Source organism: Athalia rosae, chromosome 3 (genome assembly GCF_917208135.1).
Source record: "Athalia rosae chromosome 3, iyAthRosa1.1, whole genome shotgun sequence".
In the NCBI taxonomy this organism is placed as follows: domain Eukaryota; kingdom Metazoa; phylum Arthropoda; class Insecta; order Hymenoptera; family Athaliidae; genus Athalia; species Athalia rosae.
This window is the reverse complement of record NC_064028.1, coordinates 4,633,428-4,647,823: the sequence shown is the minus strand read 5'-3', so window position 1 is coordinate 4,647,823 and position 14,396 is coordinate 4,633,428. Positions and strand designations below refer to the sequence as shown.

General features: G+C 43.7%; 1 protein-coding gene across 2 annotated transcripts in view; it reads left to right on the top strand.

Moving 5' to 3' along the window:
* The window catches only part of LOC105691691 (protein outspread), a 60,784-nt gene that overhangs the window by 2,201 nt on the left and 44,187 nt on the right, over nt 1–14,396 (top strand). The gene's annotated exons all lie outside the window — the stretch shown is intronic.

Here is a 14,396-nt window from a genome sequence, read left to right as displayed (position 1 = left end):
CGATTCAGGTTCTAATTCTATCGTATCAACCTTCAGATTTCTCTCTGTCTATCGTCGAAAAAAATGGAGAGCGCTGCTCTTCGACGCAAACATTTCACCTTCGTAAATTCTAGATTTTCAAGCGTGTGTAAAACGTGAGGCGTGTAAAAAAATTGAACAAAAAAAAGCACAGAAAAACAGACGGGCGTAAACCGTTAACCGTAACAGAGATGACGAGTTGCACCGAAGTGTTCTATAGGTGAAACTTATCGGTACATACGTTGGTATAGGAAGTGTGCAGTCCCTGCTGCTTGAGAAGGTAAAAACGAACGGTTTGTACGTGATGCGTCCTGAAAAGAATAAGAAGAAGAAGGAGATTGAAAAGAAGATGACTTGACGGCGAAACGATGAAGAGAAAAAGAAGAGGAGGAAGTATAAGCTGCTGCAGGTAAATCTGGGACGACTTTTCTCGCAACTCTTCGCATCCCGTGTTTATTATACTTGTGTACGTGCATATACGCGCCTCACCCGTTTATTTCGATTTTTCGCTCCAGAATATCCTTTCGAAATATTTCTCAGGTTATTCATTCACGGTGAGGCCAAATACACACCGAGTCACAACTGTGCTTTTATCCCGTGGTGCAGCGTGCAACGATACCCTAGACTGCACCACCCCGTCCACGGCGAATAGCTTCGGCCCCGCCTATGTATATCAGCAGCAATCTATCCTGGGAGAGAAAATATTTGTAACTGAAACTGGAGAGACGAACTCGCTTCTATGTCGAGTCTCTGGTAAGAGAGTATAAACGTCGTTCTACATTCGAGCGAGAGAATTTTCGCTAGAGTTTTTCTATTTTTAAGACGCGCTGCACCGCATTGTGCTGTTACTTTGGCTACGATTGATTATCACTTTTACGACATAACTTTCCGATGATATGTTTTGAGAAATCTCGACGATGATCAAGGTCATGCGAACCTCAATCATTTCATTGTAATCGCCAGCAGCATTTTATTCCACCTTCGTCAGAGCACGCGCGTCATTTTCCTTCAACTCTGCATAATAATGCGGAGGTGCAGCCACTATTTGTCATTTTCTTGCGGACTTGTCCCCTGTAAAATGATATTTCTGCGTACATACGTGTGCTCCTTCTTTTCCATTTTCTGATATCGAGAGTTATCGACAATTTTTCGCTTTTTTGAGCAGAAAAATTAAGATATCTCGATGGGGAAAATTCGTAGCTCAATTTGGACAACGGATTCGTGTTCCTGAGATCCCTTTGAATATTTTCAAATTTCAGCCAACAATTTTTATTCTTTAAAATTGATCGTATAGCACTTTTCTTATGTATTTTGACCTCAGGAATCCAAATCTGAACGAAAAATTGATCTATCTCTGAAATTGACCGAGTTATCGCCAATTTTCAGCTTTTTGGGGTCAAAAATAAAAAATTGATTTTATAATCTATATTAATGTAATTTGAGCTCAGGAATCCGAATCTGGAGGAAAAATTGATCTATCTTAAATAATAACCGAGTTATCGCCATTTTTTTGCATTTTTTCGCATAAATTTGAGGATATCTCAAAGGGAAAAAATCGTAGCTCAATTTGGACAACGGATTCGTGTTCCTGAGGTCAAAATACATAAGAAAAGTGCCATACGATCAATTTTAAAAAATAAAAATTTTTGGCCAAAATTTGAAAAAATCGTAAGGGGTACCCCTTGGAAAAATCTCAAATTTTGGACAAAAATTTTTATTTTTTAAAATTGATCGTATGGCACTTTTCTTATGTATTTTGACCTCAGGAACACGAATCCGTTGTCCAATTTGAGCTACGATTTTTTCCCTTCGAGATATCCTCAAATTTATGCAAAAAAATGCGAAAAAATGGGGATAACTCGGTTATTTTTTAAGATAGATCAATTTTTCCTCCAGATTCGGATTCCTGAGCTCAAATTACATTAATATAGATTATAAAATCAATTTTTTATTTTTGACCCCAAAAAGCTGAAAATTGGCGATAACTCGGTCAATTTCAGAGATAGATCAATTTTTCGTTCAGATTTGGATTCCTGAGGTCAAAATACATAAGAAAAGTGCTATACGATCAATTTTAAAAGTGCTTCATTTTCGGCCCAAAAATCGAAAAAAGCCAAAGGGTTTTTTTTTCAATTTTGGGATAAAAAATCAACACTTCTCATTTTAGTAGAATTTTTATGGTTTTCCTATGTATTTTGATCTCAGAAATCCGAATTTGGAAGTCAAATTAATCTATCTATAAAATTGATCGAGTGATCGTTTATTTATCGCTTTTCGAAGTGGTAAAATTGATAACAGGTTAATGCTGTTCAGTAGGGTGGTTCAGGTTGCAAATAACCAGGCGCTGATAAGGGTTGAAGGGGGATGATCCAGTAATAGTTCATAAAAAATCCGAGGGGTGACGCCACAGTACTTACCACCCCGTACAAAATACTTTTTTTAATATTAATTTTTCCACAACGGCTGATTCCAAGCAACCCATAGAATGGTGAATTTGGAGGGTATTTTCGAGTACATGTAATTAAGCCTCAGTTGGGGATGCCAATTACGATGCCACAAAGATTTTAATCCGCGAAAAACTTTGATAACTCGTATATTTCTTTTTCTCTCGATTTTTTTCAGTTGTTTACGATCCTGAAAATTTTCGGAATGTCGTTCTCGGGTTCACCATACGTGTGTTCGACCTGCTCTTTGTGTTTATAACGAACTCTCTCATTCGAAGGAGTAACCGAATGCACCGGTCCACCTGATATAATTATACAGGTACGAAAACTCGTGATGTCATCTCGTGATTAAAAATTTTTCACGGTGAGACGATTTATATTTGTTGTTATGCTCTCGTGATTTGTTTGCCTTGTACAGATTGCAGAATTTTGCAGTATATTTATATTCCTCGCGTATTCTTACGTACATGTATACACATCGTGTCCATTAATTAAAACTTGTGGTTTCGCGAAAAAGAAGAAAAAAAAAAAAAACCAGAAAAAATTGATAGACGATAAACACCTGGTCGGACCAGCCCGCGCAGTCCGTGGTGTTACATAAGATGTAGACGAGAAGGCCCTGCCTAATCTACGCCGATTTATCTAACGAACACAGCTTGTACATATACTGGTCAGTTTATACGGTTTAGAATTTAGATTATGTTATAGTTGCGCGGTGCAAACCGAGGCGTTTTATGGGCGCGACCGAAAATTTATTAAGGGCGGGTCGGAATTCATTGAAAATACCCAACGGCTCTGTGAAAATCACTCGACACGTCGTTTGCAGTGTAATCCGTCATACGTGGATGCACACGTCCATTTCTAAACGAACAATTGAAACTCGATGCTTTAAAGAAATACGATGCAGTTTTCTCGAAGTGCAGGAGAGAAATTCCGCGATGATGCGCGGCCTCTGTCCGTTTCTTACGCTCGTTCGCCGCGGCTGAATTCTGCGCCGCGATGCCGTGTACTATATACATCTGCACGCGTGCGCGATTTCAATGCCTTTTATATACCTTTTGTATACCTTCGTATACGGATAGGCTATACGCCTCTGCCTGAGATAATTTATTGTATCGAAAGTAGGTTGGTTTTGTTACTCAACCAAAGCGCCCCGTCGATGTTGGTATTTTAGCAGCGTGAAACTGATCCTCGCCATTTTTAAATATCCACGCGTGATTCGAGCGTTACGACGATACTCACGTGAGACATCGCCACCTCGTTTTCATCTCATTGTTCGACGATTTTCACTCGAGCGAACGTTGCCGTGTGTGAACAAAAAAAAAAATAAAAAATAATAAAAAAAATTTACGATCTCCGGTGGTACGCTAGTTTTACTTTTCTCACATTAACATTTTTTTTACGATCCTCGTGCGGATCCTTACCATTGTTACCGTACATACGTTTTTTTTTTTTATTCCAGAATTCAGATGCTTTGGATTGATAATAAATTAACGAGATTCTAGCGAGCTAGTTTCTTTTCGTTTGAAAATTTAATGTGTTTGAAACTGAATGGTATAGCTGCACCGAACGTATTATAATGTGAACCGTAAGCGGTTTGAATTACGTAAACTTATACGGCACACGTGTATGTTACACATAGGATATATACACGTTACATACGTATACATATGTATGTATACTCAGCTGGGAATTATGTCATTATAGCTGGTGAAAATAAAATCGAGAGAAAAAGAAAGGGAAGGGATCTCCCAGTGATGGATAGAGAGGTGGAGAGAGACAATAAATGCAATAAAAATAATTAAGAAAGGAATTGGGTAAAAAGTCTCTACATACCTATAATTTCTCACCGGCCGCGCGCACCTGTGATAATTTTCGTTCCTTTTTTAGAAAGTTCCTTGCCTTTTTACCGTTCACGTTTCATATATATATATATATATATATATATATATATATATATATATATATATATATATACTATAGGTATGTACGAAGTTCGTTACTGCAGTCGTATGTATACGAGCATATATACACCGACGTACAGCACATATATACGTACATTATGGTATATATTTAACACGCAAACACGTGTTTATGTTAATAGGAGATTTGTATGTATATTTTATTCCGACGTATCTCAAGAGCAACGAATGCATATATATATATACACATTCGTGTATTATGTAGCCTGTGCACATTCGCCCTAATTACGATTTTCAACCATACTCCTCATTTCGGTGGATAATTATTCATTTTTCATCGCACGTTTTTCGTTCTCGCATCGATGATATTCGCATGCGTGGTAGGGAATGTCTTATACACATGTAAACGTAATTTATAATATAATTTGCGCGGTGCGGTCGCCGGAGAATTATTGCGAAATTTATATTATAATAAAACCGTCGTAGGCGCCCGCGTCGAGTCGTTATTCAGTTGTTCTTGGAACGTTTAAATTCTTGCGGTTTGTACGTTGGCGGTATGCAATAAAGTCCGCTGGTGTTCCTGTAACGTCGCGCGTCCAGGCGCCACTGCGCCCCGTTACGAATTACGGATTTACCGTACCGTAGAGGCTCGCGAATTTTCCAACGTTTGTTTCCCCACTAATTTTCCGAAGAGATGAACGGAGAAAATAATCGTCGAGCCTCGACGATAAAAAAAAAACTGTAAAGATCATCTCATCGGTGATCGAAATCGGCAGGGGGGCTGGACGACGATTTTCGTCATCGCCGGATCTCTGTAGCGATGACTAGCAGCACACTCCGCAGCATCGACGTATTCTCGGACGTTTCCTCGACGCGCCCACGGCGCAGCGGTCTAATTCGCGGTACGAGAGAGATTATCACTAATTATTGCGGTTCGAGCGAACTTTTGATTACACGATTGTATATACACACACACAATCCGTATACGAGAACGGTAAGAGGTGCTGCGGATGGCTATATAAGTATAAGTATGCCGAGAAAGAGATTGGAAATCATTGCTTGAGTTAAATGGACTTGCGGTTTTCCCTCCGTGCCCGTATACTCATTGTCGGTGAAGTAGAAAAAAAAAAAAACAAAAAAAAAAAACAAAACCGAATCTCTTACACGCTCCGGGTAGACGTAAAGATTTCCGCGACTTTTCGTTCGAGACGAATTTAATCGTCTGATTCGAAAATGTCGAAATCGATTCAGCGTCGAACTTCTATCGAAAAGCACCCGCGCAATTCGTCACGTTTATAATACCGCGTATCATGGATCATCGTCGGAGTTCCAGGACCTCGGGAGCGAGTGAGACGCGTGCGTCACCGATCACGTTCCGCAAACGATGTCTCTACGTAAGTTTACTACCGACGCGGAGGTGTATGGAATGGGATCCGAATGAGTTTTCGGAGTATCTCGGTGAGGGTCCCGGCGTCGCGGCGCCAACAATTTACTTCCTTCCTTCGTTCGTTCGTACGTACATTCGTTGATCGATTTCTTGCGCGAGGTTGTTTGCCGGCGCGCATCGGAACGCAGAACTTCTACTTGTTACTCGTTACCTCAAACCAACCGAAGACCGAAGCGACGCGCGGGGTTCGATTCGAAAAATTGCGAAGAACGCTTTTTTTTGTCGTCAATTTATTTCTCACCCGTTCGCGACACGACGATATTACTTCATATTCGCGCACGTCGCGTGTGTGACGTGCGTTGCACGATCGCGGCCACATACGTATGTAACGTATACGTACATGTATGTTACATGTGCATGCAACGTATATAAATATATATATATATATCTGGTATATACCGTTACGCGTAATCCGTTCGCGCACGGGGCTTTTCTTCTTCTTCTTCTTATTTTACTTTTTCTTATTCTCGTTCTTACTTCTTCCTTTTCGATACTCCGAGCCTATTGAATCGTGACATCCGGTGCCCGCGATCGTTGCCAATAATAGGTCGCGGCTCTCCAGCCACCACCACCAGCTAAGCCCCAGCCTTACTCTCTTTTTATCCGACGGTCCGTACGTACGGCGATCGCAGGTGTAACGACCAACTCGATACGACGAATGTTCCATTGAAAATAAATTGAACCAGCTATACCGAGGATGATCGCAAGAGCGCGTTAACCGATTTAATCAATCGGGTGCGATCGATCATTCGACAGTTTTTCGGCGTTTAATAATTCATCCGCGATCCATAAAATAATTCCTTCGTCGTGTAGTAACCTATACGATGATATACGTACGATCGACGAACGAGGTCCGAAAAGTTTCGTCTATGCAGATTGTTGAGTTTTTTTTTTTTTTTTTTTTCGACGAGCTGCACGGTTACTGCTCTTTATACCCGGTGTGATTTTTTTTTTTTTTTTGTGTTTTTTTCTTTCTCTTTTACGGACCGTCGAGTCATTCAAGGTTTCTCGTACGTTTCATTTTTCATTTTCTCGTCATCTGGTTACCGGTTAGTCGATAAGAAAATCTCAGTCGTAGAAATGCAATATAAGGTGAGGCTAGAAACGCGTGTTATAGTAGTAAGTCCGAGTAAGCGCTGGACCGCAGCAGCAACAGCGGCAGCAGCAGCAGCATCAGCATCGCGGTGTACCCTACCTATGAGAATTTCTTGGAATGTTCAGGACGCTTGAATGGCGTCGTCGATAGACGCGCTTATACCGACTATATTCTATACGGTTATGGAGTTTTCCTCCTTTATGGAAGTTGGTATACCGAGACTTTGAGATAATTCTTGGTATTTCGAACTACTTGAACTCGGATCACCGTAGATGAGACCACGTTGCTGCCGCCGTTGCTGCAACCGCGCCTGACCTTATCCGCGCTTATTCGTGATATATTCAATTCCCTCGTGCATCATACGTATCGCTGCAGTAAACCTAAGGACGGTGTACGATGTTATGACGAAACCTTACCCCCGCTGCCTTCCCCGCGAAAGATTCCTCCTATTTTTCGTCTCATCTCTACTCTCCTTAGTTTCTTTTTTTTTTTCTTTTTCTCTCTTTTTTTCTCTGCTCATCATCACGCGCCGAATTATTGTTTTTTTTATTCTTTCCCCCTCATCTTATCCCGTGCAGACGTTCTCTCCTCGCTCCACCTTATAAATACGTGCGATATGTAATAATACACACGCACGCACACACGAATAGCCGGCTACGTATAGACCCGTAATCGCGCAGCGTCGGCAATTAGCCTCACGGTCACGACAAGGACATCCAGTTCGTGATAGGCTAAACACAGGTCAGCGGCTACTCTATGAGATATTGCGGCCTACCGATCGGGATGGATAATTTGTGATCGTTACGCCAGGCGCGGAGTCGATGTCCTTAGGTCGCGGTTAGAACCCCTAATGTTATCGCGGTGTGGTATCCTCGCCTCTCGATTATTCCCTTAATCTCGTCCCGATTATCCGCCAAATCGGCGACTCTATTCGACAACAATAATTCCACGCGTGAGATATTCGGATCCGTCGGACACGATCGTTCGTCGTCAATTCTGTCGAGTCCTTTTCTCATTCCGGCACATTCGAACTTTCGTTACACCCGTTACGTGTTACTGCATTCGCGTTCAACTGCGTTTAGTGAATCGCGAACGGCTGCGGTGGGTATACGTATGTATAAAGTGGGGCAGTTGAATTTATCGGTCGACGTAGTTCACGAGCGAATCGTCGGTACGGGGTGGACGGAGGATAAAAGGACGAGAGTTTGCGAGCCGAGGTAAGACCAGGTGTAACGATGATATCGTCGTCGCTTTTCGATATCCGCGCGCGTTCCAGCTACCGTCGCGATTTCGCGTCGATGTCGTTCCGCCTCGCAAAAACCTTTTCCCTTTTCGAAAATCCACCATTCGGAATCCACTTTTTTCACGCGGGTTTTACGCCGTCCGGTTCGGTTGGCCCTCCGTTTTCCGTATACCTATGCGTTACGACGGTGTTCGCAGAGGTAGGTAGGTGGTGGAGAGACGGTAAGGTAGTTAGATATATGCCAGAAGCGTTGCAGTAGGAGCGACGCGTTGGCATAGGAATGGAAGTTAGTTGAGCAATATACACGAGATACGTACGTCTACCTACCCTAGGTGGGTTATAAGGTGAAGTGTAGGTGCGGGATTTCTGTGTATACGAGCGGACGTATATCTCCTCTCGTATCTGCGCAGGTATTGCCTCCGAGTCCTGCGGCGTACCTACACTATTTTCATCCACGTTTTATTTTCTATGCCCACCACCACCTAGTCGTCGTCGTCGTTCGTCGTTCGTCGTCGTCCCTATATAACCATGTATGAGGTGCTACCGCTGCACCGCCGTTGCACCTGTGCAGGTAAAAAGTGTCGCCTGCTGTACCGCTGCGCAATCTCCGCTGCCTATTTACTATAAGTCAATTATGGAATTATCGCGTCGAAAATTTATATTATACTCAATCGCGTCGCGATTATTAATTTTTCCATTTCATTCGCGCGAACTCCATCGTTTTTAATTCCCTTCGTTAACCGGTGTCCTAAATAATTCCATTCCGTTTTCGATACTCGCGTACACACGAAATATGTAACGACGACTCAACGGATTGCCGAGAATAATGTGTGCCACGCGTATTGCGTATTTGCAGCGAAAAATTTAACGAGGGCGAACTGTTTTTTTTTTTTATTTTTAGTTATTTTTTTTTTCATCGCGTCAAATTATCTTGGAAATCTGAGTCAGCGTAGAGAGTTGGCTTTTTTTATTCTTTTTTTTCTTTTTATTTATTTTTACTTTTTATCGTTGCGTGTATTCGCGTGTAATTGGCTTACGGTTGCCGAAGAAAATAACGTAGAATTCTTACTCACTTATTATAAACCCTAACCATGTGATGAAGAATTTATTAGCGAAGGTTGTAACGAGCGATTGTAATTGCGATAGCGTACGGCTCCTCTTTTTCTCTCTCTCGAGTTTTCGAAAAATTGATCGTTCGGTATCGGCAACGTGGAGATCGTCGCTCGGTCGTTTTTTATTTTCTTTCGTTTTTTTTTTTGAAGAAAAATGGGAAAAACTCTCGCAGAAATTATTCACGCTGCGGTATGCGATGGGGGGGGGGGGGGGGGGGGGGAGGGTTGCTCTCCGTTATCTGTATACAACAGGCATACCAAAAGTCTGGGATAGAAAGAGAGAAATATAAGGATAGGGAAGAGAGAGGGACGAGAGAGAGAGAAGCCCCGGAGGGATAGAAGGCGTCCTTGATGGACAGGATGTTCCTACCTGACGCCGTGTGCTCGTGGTGCCGTCTCATTTCGTTCGTTTCAACTTATGTATATATACGCGTTACGCGTATCCTACCTACCTACCTACCTACCTACCTACCTACCTACCTACCTACATAGTTACACATATCTCTCAGTATCTCGCTTATTCTGCCGTTCGCTGCAGCATCCAGCATTCCTATTATTCATTATTCTTATAGGTGCCGCCGCGATACGGCGGTCGAGGTATTTGGACCCGATATTCAAATACCGACGTGCACGTATCCGTCGTCGATCGATTCCGCGCACCCTCGACACGCGACGCGTTTTTCGTTTTTTTTTTTTTTTTTTTGTACCGAACACCGGGAAAATCGAAATTTTTTCTCTTTTTTCGAAAAATTATCCGCACGCTACGAGAGAGACGGATCCGCAGTCGCGGTATTTTACATCTCTTAGCTTATTTCTTTTGTTACATTGAAATTTTTATCGCATTTTTGTTATACCGGTTGCTCGAAGGTGACCGGCGAGTTTTCAAGCTATCTTGTCCCGCTGCTGCTGCTGCTGCTGCTGCTGCTGCTGCTGCTGCTGCTGGAATATTGCGGTTTGTCTGCGGTCGAGTCTGGAAGCCTGCAACTCGCCTCACCGCGACTTTCCGTGCACCAACGTTCGGATTAATCAAATTTTTCATCCACATATGCCTCGTACAACTCCGTCACTGTTTCAGATCAATATCAACGAGCATGAATCCGTGAATCGTCGTTGAATCTCAACGTTATGCACCGTTGAACCTCTTGTATATTTTTTTCCATTTGAAGATAAAAAAAAAAAACCATTTTTAAGCGTGAAGTAGAGAATTTCGGAGGTAACGCGAATGTTTTCAAAACTCTCGCATGCCGCGGCATCGGGATCGGGATCTTCGTCGATGAGGATATATAGGACGCTCGATGTAAATATAGATTGAGAAATAAAAGTCACGGACGAAGTGCATTTCAACCGATGCCAAGAGACGGTTTTTCTTCGGTCGTGTTTCGGTTTTAACGTTCGACCGACGACGGTACTGCGACTGCATTTAACGTCTAAAATTATCCGCCGCGTACGCGAACGCGCACCTACGGATCTTTAAATATATCGTTGGAACGTTGTATACGCGGTGCGATATCGCCAGCATCTGTACATATCTAACACCTATTCAATTACGCTTATCGAACGTTACAACGGGACAAGTACCTAGTTTTTTGTTACCGCGGCTGGCTGAAATCTTTTATATATATATATATATATATATATATATATATATATATATATATATATATATATATTTCTTCTATTTTTTCTTTCTTCCTCCGTTTCCCTTCCTTTTATTCGGCCGTAAGGAGGTTATAGTTATAAATTCAAACCCCCCCGAGGAATTAATCGAACGGTTGTGTATTATCTATACCGTAGATCATCTCCACGCGTTGCAACGGCACTGATCGCCGATCGTAGTAGAAACGCCTCGGGAAATCCGATGTGCAGGAGTATAATAATTTTCAGAGACTCGATCCTTCTCGCGGTCGTGTACGAAAGCGTTGTGTACGTATACGTATTGTACGAGCGAATACGCGCGCGATGTGTGCCACGGGATATTCTCCGAAGTATCATTTTCTCATCACCTCGTTTTTCCGTCGCGCGTTGTAATGACGTCGGGAACGTCGTCGTTTTCCTCGTCGTACGATGGACGCTCAATAATATCGCGATCGCCTGTAAGCCGCTCGTGCACGCTCAATATCTCGGAAAGATGCGCGAGAGTTTTATCGGTTACTTACGTTTATTCGTTATTATACAGATTCACCCGCGATCTACTGTACAGCGAGATTCGTCCGGTAAGTGGAAAACGAGCGTGAAATATATTCGAAAAAAATTAAAAACCGCGTTATCCCCTCACAGCTTCCCCTATGTATCGATTGCGCGTTTTCGACAAAAAAATTTTCCACCTCGGACACGGAGTGTCACGTTCGGGATCGACTGTTAGGATCCACATTTTTTCGGTCCGATCCTCCCGACCAAATGTGGGGCGTTTTGATCGAACGTGTCTCGTTACACGGTAATTTTCGAAGTTGAACTCCTCCTAGTTACACACGGGGGAGGGAGAGGTAAAGGACGACGACGACGACGTTAGGTGGATACGTACGTAGACGTAGACGTAGACGTAGCGTAACGTACACGGAACGTATGTATACGGATGTCAATGCCCCGCGGAGTCTTCTGGTCGGTTCGAAGAGCTGTGGCTGGTTTTCATGCCGTCGTTATACACACCCGTAGAGATATACAGGAATAGAACGGAGAGACAACCGTAAAGTTTGTTGGCACCGCGACTGCTAGGACTATACGTGTAGGCATATGGGTGGTTAACTTCGAATCGCGTTACGATATCGCTACCGGCGTCGGTGCAGGTTTAGCCACCGATCGACGTTCGCCAAAAATCAATCACCTCCGCGCGATCCGATTGATTCGTACGCGAAGTCTGAGGAGGACTCGCTTTTTTCCCTCTCTCTCTCTCTCTCTCTCTCTCTCTCTCTCTCTCTCTCTCGATTCGATTGATGTTGTTACCGAATCGCGTCGACGTCGCTGCAACCAGCTGATATATACATCGCGATGATTCTCACTCGAAAGTACCACTGCCTCAATCAATTGTTCGCCTTTTATTTATCGTCTGACGTTATTTTTATTTTTTTTTTTTTTCCCCTTTCGCTGGTGATTAATTGACGATAAATCATCGTACGTTAGCTACGTAAAAGTCGTCGCTTCGTCGTACACGCTGCACTTCTTTTCCATACATACGATGCATTTCTTTTTTCTCCGCAGCGGAGACGCGGCGTTCGGCTTTCCTTTCTTTTGTAGGATTTCTATTTTTTTTCTATTTTTTTTTTTTTTTTGTCTTTCTAAACGCATCGCGCGGTTCGAGCGTTGCGCGGAATCGTCGTACCCCCCGCGCGGCGACACTCGCGGACGGGTCGACTGTAATAATAGGCGCGTCTCGGCTGCAGGTTTCCCCTACCCTCGACAGGGCCACCTGCACCACCTCCTCTTTTATTGTACGCTCGGGTATACTGTTAACTGCCTGACACAGTGGCATAATTATACCGAACCGACCGACCGGCCAACCCCGCCGCTGGAACTGCGTTGTACTCCGCGTCCTAGATAAATTTTAGACGCGGAAGGAAAAACGAAAAAAAAAAAAAACAGAAACAGAAACAGACCCGCAATTTCGTTCGAACTAATTAAAATTAAACCGCGAATGTGTCTACCGTGTGTCAAGGAGTCCGCGGTGTTCGAACTGCACTTGGGATCGGGGATAAAGAAAAAAACGAGCGCTCGAAAAGGCGGTATCGGTTGAGGTGTGGGTACCCACAGGTATCTAAAACAATCGTATACCGTATATAGATACGTCTGGACCAAGTTGCCAGATAGAGCGTTACGTTTACCTACATTGATCCTAATCTCGCTCGAGATCCAGACGCAACATACAACGCGGTCGGTCGATCGATCGATCGAACGTAACGTGTACGTCGTCGTCGTCGTGGCGAACAATCGTTTCATTGTGTCCGTCCGAGACGACGTTGTTAACTTCTGCTTTTTCGCGTCGATTTGATTTTTGTTGTTGTTTTTTTTCCTTCTTTCTTTCTTTTTTTCTTTCTTTCCGCACCTGGACGGAGCACGTCGAACGTGAGATATTTTCCGCAGCCGTTCGATGTGATTTTTTCGAAATTTCTCGGGAGGGTGAAAACCCCGAATTTTCGACTCGTCTACCTATCGCCGTGTAAATGTACCCCACGTACGACGAGTACACGTGGGGGGTGGTCGTGGACGTCGGTACGAACGTAACGTACACCTCGAGCCCGTGCATACGCATAGATACCGCGTTCCAGATTTCTCGGGGGGCAAGCCAAACGGTGCGTGACTATCCCCCCGTGCGCGCGAGCGAACGGAATCTCACCAGTTTTCGTTCGTCGTTGGTCTTTCGAGTCCGGGCCAACAGCGGCGCGTCCGGTACGTACGTACGTACCTGTAATAATAATCCCCGGAGACGGGGGGGGTATCGACGTTGTGCAGCGTCGGTGGTCGTCGGAGTTCCGGTAATCGTACGAAGTTTGCAACAACCGTTCGTTGGTGTGGTGCGAAACGGTAAGCGACCTCGCGCGCACACCGCGGATCGTCGATTATCGGCAGCTCCTAAACCGAACGCGAATCGATCGATCCCTCCTACGGATGCGTACGTACCCTTGAACCTTTGACGAGTTTACCTGTAATACTGTTCGTCGTGTACGGGATATACGCCGAATACGTTACAATTCGCCTCGCGTCGCGTCGCGATCCATCGGGGACAAAAGTGCGGTAGGTATTCGGGTTGGAGGAGATCGGTATAGGTATATATATACCGAAATCGTGATCTCAAACCGTAACCGGAAATAGAGTAATTATAAATAAGGCGCGTGAATCGCGTCGCGAGTACGCGAACGAGTGCCTTCGAGTCTCTTTTTTTTTTCCCCCCCGATTTATTTTCCTTTCGGTTTGTTTGTTTTTTCGTTTCGTTGTTTTTTATTTATTTATTTATTTTTTTTTAATACCGGCGCAAGTCACGATCGGGCAGACGGCTGATCGATCGTTGCTGCACGGGCATCCGATAAACATATACCTGCATACACGCGTACACACCTATAATCGGATCGTCGACGATACAGGTATCGTTGTATCCGTGCTCTGAATAATTACACTACGATTGA